Source organism: Polyodon spathula, chromosome 6 (assembly GCF_017654505.1).
Source record: "Polyodon spathula isolate WHYD16114869_AA chromosome 6, ASM1765450v1, whole genome shotgun sequence".
Lineage (NCBI taxonomy): Eukaryota > Metazoa > Chordata > Actinopteri > Acipenseriformes > Polyodontidae > Polyodon > Polyodon spathula.
Window position 1 is genome coordinate 61,714,744 of NC_054539.1, and position 6,472 is coordinate 61,721,215.

Sequence of the window (6,472 nt, forward strand, 5' to 3'; positions counted from 1 at the left end):
AGAAAACAAGCACGTTTCAAACTCTAAATAAAAGTATAATCTAATGGTAGATAAAAAGGTTGAAGTAAATAGTATTTAAAATATGGACTACACTCTGATATTCAAGACTGACAGCTTTGTATGAACACAGTATTGTTGCATTGTCTTTGTTCATCCTTCACACACAGCACTAAATAATAACATACTCAGTAACTAAAAAGAAAGTATGGGGTTGATTATATCTGAAACTAAGGCAGGAATGTGTTCTGCGAAGCTACAAAATTTGTGTGACTTCCCAGAGCTTCAAAAGTGTGAGCGGAATTGTAATACTGATTTTAATAAAAATCCTATTGTATGACAGGCTAGATAATGTTTGTGTTGCTGGCGGTTTATATTCAATGTTTGTTTTCTTATGTTATGTAAGATTCTGTGTGAAAAATAATACGAATAAAGTCAGTGACATTTATTGCTACACTTCACTGTGGCTTAAAATGAAAATATACATTCCAATTTTGAAATTAAATAAAGATATCTATAAACACTAACAATAAATATCTCAGCTAAATATGTTTGTATTAAAATGTTTTATTCAAAAGCCTACTAACTGTAAAATATATAACTCACTGCCACTCATAAATGGAGCATTGCATGGAACCAGAAACGTGTGCCAAGTAATAGCGTGTGCTGGTTTAATACTGATGAAAAAGGTATAAATGACCAGCTTTATGAGCACTTTGACAAACTCTAGCATAGTACATACAGTACTGTCCAGTTTACTATGTAATTCAAGGAGTGTATTCATTTCAGTATTTAAACAAGTATTTTACTGCAGTTGTACAATACCCATGGGACGTGTGCATATTTATGCAATATACTTCATTATAAACTTTGAAAAGGAAAATCAGGGGATTTGATGCCAGACTGATTGATCTTAGACAGACAAGAATTCATGCTGGATTCCTTATTGTAGCAGGTATCACACCATTATTTCAATAGAGGTTTCTACAAGTGAAAGAAAGTGTTTTTATACGATGAAATGTCACCCCCAATATAAGACACCGCGTCTGAGATACCCCACAACTCCCTTTATACAGAGCCTTGAAATTTTAGTTTTTATACCAAGCAGTTGGGTATCATTGTGATTTTTGGTTTTAATACCAGCATGTATCCTGCTTTAGCTATGGCAACACACACAATTTAGATTTAATCTGCCCCAGTTATACAATTAGATTTGAAAAAGAAGCCCTATCACTGTCATTATGCAAGGCAGTCAAAACCTGCATAGTTATTTATTTTGTAGTCTTATTAAAAAAAAGAAACACAAACTACTGCATGACATCAAGGAGTTTTAAAAACAATTGTAACACGAACAAGATTCAGTTGGCTGAAATTGCAGATTAGCCTCAGATGTATTGTACATTTTTCAGTGAAATAAAAGCAGCTCTTTGAATGGTTGCCCAGTAGTAAAACACAGTGTTGTTTTTTTTTTTTTTTTCTCTTTTCTGGCACATATACACACCCATTTGGATAGTTAGGCCAGTGTAAGAGTTTATTTTCAAGAGGTCTGCATGCAAAGGGCAAAATTAAGTACTCAGCAGTCTACTGGAATTGTGATGAAGCCAAACTGAAGAATAGAAATATAGTAAATTACCAATTTGCCCTGCTGTCAAATTGTTTGGATTATGGCAATAATGTGACTGTGCTCAGTCGATGATCAGATGTACTGTACATCAACGTGTGGGTAAATGCAATTTTATGTAACACTGTTTTTTTTTTTTTTCCCTGAGCATAGTTAACAGTTTGCGTTTGTTTTTTGGTTAACCAAGTTATTTTTTTCATTGAGACCAACATTCTTTTTTTTACAAGGGAGCTGACGCAAATTTCAAGATTCAATTGTAGTGTACACAATTTAACAACAAGAATAAAAGATAACAATAAAAAGCAGAATGAGACATCTATAACAGGAAAAGTAATACGATTTTGTTTTGAACAAGATCATATGTTCTGTAATGGTCTCAAAACATCTACTGTGTATTCAGTCCACATATTTTAGCCTTTAAGCGGTTGAACTGCAGGCAAAATAATTCCCAAACTTCTGATCCCCACAAGCATCCAATCTGGTTGGTTAGAGAAGAGGGTGTGGATGCAGCAGGTAGCAGATTTGATGTGTCTCGTGTAAGATAAAGTGGTATATTTAATGATCCACACAGTGGCAGATCTAAATACTGGCAATCCTTAACCCTAAATGATTCCATGTGATTTATACTCACATACTACAATACTGAACAAAAACACAGTGAAATGAGGTTGACCAAAAATGTGGTTTAGAAATTCTGGAACGCAATATTTTTCGGAACCCGCTACTTAGTCTTTAAAAAAATCACTGTTTATATAATTAAATTACTGATGATCAAAATTTACATGACCATGTATCATTTGAAACGAGAGATTTAGCTGTTATTGATAAGTTTTATAGGCATTTTCACAGTAAGGATGGGAGGTTTGTTTTATTTATTACTAGAAATACTCTGCAGGATATAAAGCCAAGCAACAGATGTTTTAGCTCAGTGTCATATTTGTTTAGGTTTAAAGGAGACTCACTAATGGACTAGCTTATGGTTGGCTTGAGCACAACCTTGCATTTGTGAATTGCTCATGCTAGTGCTATTGCTTTTCTTAAGATTAACCAGATAAAGTATAAACTCACAGGTCAGCTTCACTTAAAGACATTACAACTAAGTCAGCTGAGGTTAGTGGATCGTTGTAACAGCATGTATTATGTGCTTTGCAGCCTGATTTGAACATTTGGATCTTGTCAGGTAGCATTGTCTGAGAAAACTATGGCTTGCCAATCTGCATTCAAATAAAAGGTGCTGTCATGAACATCTGTCAAAACCAAGGCATCTTCAACACTAGAAGGCAAACCCAATACTAAACAGTGCCTATGTTGTTCTTTAGTCCGCTATTGCAGGGGTGGTCAACCCTGGTCCTGGAAAGCCACAATTCAGCAGGTTTTATAGGTAATCCTTAAATCATCAATTTCTGAAGGTGGTAAGTTGTTGATCAATTTAGCAAGTTAATTGTTCAATTAAATCAGTAGGGGTCAGCTCTGGTCCATGAGAGCTGCAAGGTGTTGAGGTTTTTGTTCCAAATTATCTCTAAATTACTTTATAAAAAAAAAAAAAATACTGCTTAACTAGTCAAAATTAAATTGTTCCAAATCTTTAGAAATGGACGATTAAGGGTTATCTATAAAACCTGCTGGATTATGGCTCCAGGACCAGGGTTGGCCACTCCTGCTCTATTGGCTACCACAGCCACAATATACTTCAAGGTATTATTTTGGTATTTTTACCAAATATTTTCTATTCTAATAAATTGTAATGTTAAAATGTGCTGTTTTGAGGCAGCTACTTATCTTAGACATGCCCGAGTTTGTGAACAAACCAGATTAAATATACAAAGCTTCTGTTGGAGCTTCTGCTTGTGCACAGTCTTGCAGCTGCTATTGATTAAGCTGCCTCATTACACCTTTGACATTTTGGCTTTTGTATCATTGCAGCAGGATATTCCAGCCTGCTTTCTAGATGTTATCATTGACTTATTTTTTAGCATGTAAAACACAAGAAGCCAATGATGCCAGGGTCAACGAAAAACTCATAAAAATTCAGCAGCACAACGCTAAATGGCTATGCAAAAGAATGTCAAGTATTACATGTATGTATTATATAGGAATGCATTGTATATTAAGCCCATTGGGTCACATTAATGATGTCATCAGATTTAAAAAAAGCTAGGTCAGCATCAGAAGCTTTATTTTGGAAGCATTTCATTAACTTGAAGGAAAGCGATTTGCAGCTTGAGAAAGAGCAGCCCTAATGGGTCTTGAATGAACAGATATATCAATTATCTCTCCATGTTATAGCAGACAAGTGATGCCACAGTGCCAGTAATTGTAACAATCAAAAAAAAAAAAAAAAAATATATATATATATATATATATATATATATATATATATATATATATATATATATATATATATATATATATTTAACAGCTTTTTGGCACGACATACACCTCTGTTGTAATGGGCTTGACTGTAATCATAACAATCTGGTTAACCAACTGGTGACCAATCACTGGTATCTGTTCAAATTGGTATCTTTCAAATTTCAACACCCATTTTTTTTTTTTCCCCCAGCAATATAAAACCTGTAAAATGTGACCACTTTTTAAAATAGTGTCAATTTTTAGTAGTACTTCAGACCTCAGCAGTTCAGGTCCATGCCAAACCAATAGGGCTACCTTCCAAAACTTTCTTTTAATGTAAAGGAAGCAAAGGGAAATGACTTCACTTAATCACATCCATCCGCAGGGCGAGCTTGCTGCAATTTTTCTATTACTTGTGTTGACAATGTTAAGAAAGAAATAATATTTTATTAAAGATCCATTAGCATTTTACACAGTATATTTTTTATGCGTTTTTATTCAGTTTGGTGTATTTACAGTCTCTAATTGTTAATCATTTATTTTTAAAAAGTTGCTATACTCCACTTTAAATATTTCATTTATAAAGCATAGAATAAAATGATATGTGTTTACAGCCTTGCTTTGGTGGCTGTGCTGAAGGTTGTGAACAACACAAGATCATGATATACAGATGGATAAGATATAGGCCAAGCAAAAAGATTGCACACAGGCATGATTGTGTGACAGATTCATCGATATTTAACACTGTTTTTTAGCCAATAGTGGTCAATGTTTGTAATTAAATACAGAAATTCTGATCTAGTGCCATTACAATTGGTGCTTGTGATTTATGGTTGTGTACGTGTGCACATAATTAATTTTAATAAAGTTATGGAGTAGCTTACACAGCCATTAACGTGCGTTACATAGATGTATACAATAATGCTCATTTGTGCAGAGGTAGTTATTCAATTAATGTATTATTTTTTTAATACCAAGAGATGTCTTCACTGCCAACTTAAAACCACTGCTTTCCCAATAGTAGTTATTTATTTTGTGAACCTAGAACCAGTTTTTCTAATCTGTTCAACACTTTGAAACTAATTGGACACCCTAACCTCAATCATTGTGGCTTCTATAGATAATGTAAAATATAAAAATGCAGTTTAAAATTAGACACAGTAACCCACAGGGAATATAACACATTTCAAAAGTCAGGAATGCCAGAAAGACGTTGGCAAAGTAAAATTATGGAACTGTTTGTTATGGTACACACTATATAGGATTACAAAAAACAGATAAATCCTTGTTCATAATTGTTAATTCCCCAGCAATTCCCTCCAAAGAGCTAACATTTGGGATCATTAAAATGACTAATTTGCTTTTTGCGTAGAAATTCTACTTGCACAAGGGGAAAAAGCCAGAATGGAAATAATCTCAAATCACCTCCAATTGAGACTAATGAGTTTAATGTAGACATAACAGGAGTCATTAGGGACACCTAAACTCCATCAATTACTGATGACGAATGGAAAGACAGAGAAAGTTATTCTATTATTGTCTAGAGAAACAGCAAAAATGTCAGTCTCACCAGTTGTTTTTGCAGACTTTGTGGACCAGTATTTGGTATCAAAAGAAAATATTGGATATAGACCAAAACTGCTCCACGTGGATAAGGGATCTGGCAGACAATGGTCCATGGCTACAATTTGTATTGTCAATGATCTTCACAATATACTAATGTGTGTGTGTGTTAGCTTTTATATACATATATGGCAATGTCATATAAACCTTTTAACAATATGCTTTCAGCACTATGTAACAATACAAAAAGACTCAATTAAAATATTACCTACTCTGAACCACAATAGTGGACTCCAATGTTTAAGACTCAAATTCAAAACATCACCCAAAAAAAAAAAAAGTGTTTAGCCAATTAATTATTTTTTTTTACTTGGACAAAGATTAATATGAAAAGGAAAATATCTCTCCAAGATATCACAAACAAATAACCAAGGAGGCAGTAATAACCAAAAAATATTTTACCTTAGTTTCAAATCCTCAGTGGTGAGGAATCCAAAACTTTCCCAATGCTGGACCCATCCACATTTTAAACTCATTCGGTGTATTCAACAAATTGTAGTTTAGTTAGATCATACACAAAACCCTTGATGTGTTAACTAGCATGTACTTCAAGGTGTATACATTGGCTTTAATTATGGTTATTAAGGGTTTACAAACCAAACCGTTATAAAAATGTAAAAAGTTTTAAATTATATCTTGGCTACTTCTCCTCCTCCTCCTCCCCACCTCCTTACCAAAAGTATAAGCCAAATACACATTTTGCATTGCCCAAGCATTTTTTATTTTTCAGATATGGCATGTGATTTTTTTTGTACGATTTTCTGTAAAATCCATCTTGCGACATTGTTTGAGTGACACATTACCAGACCTGTTTTAATAGCTCTGTTGACATCTGGGTGACTTGTAGTTACTTTAATGGTAGATTTAACTGATGCAGAA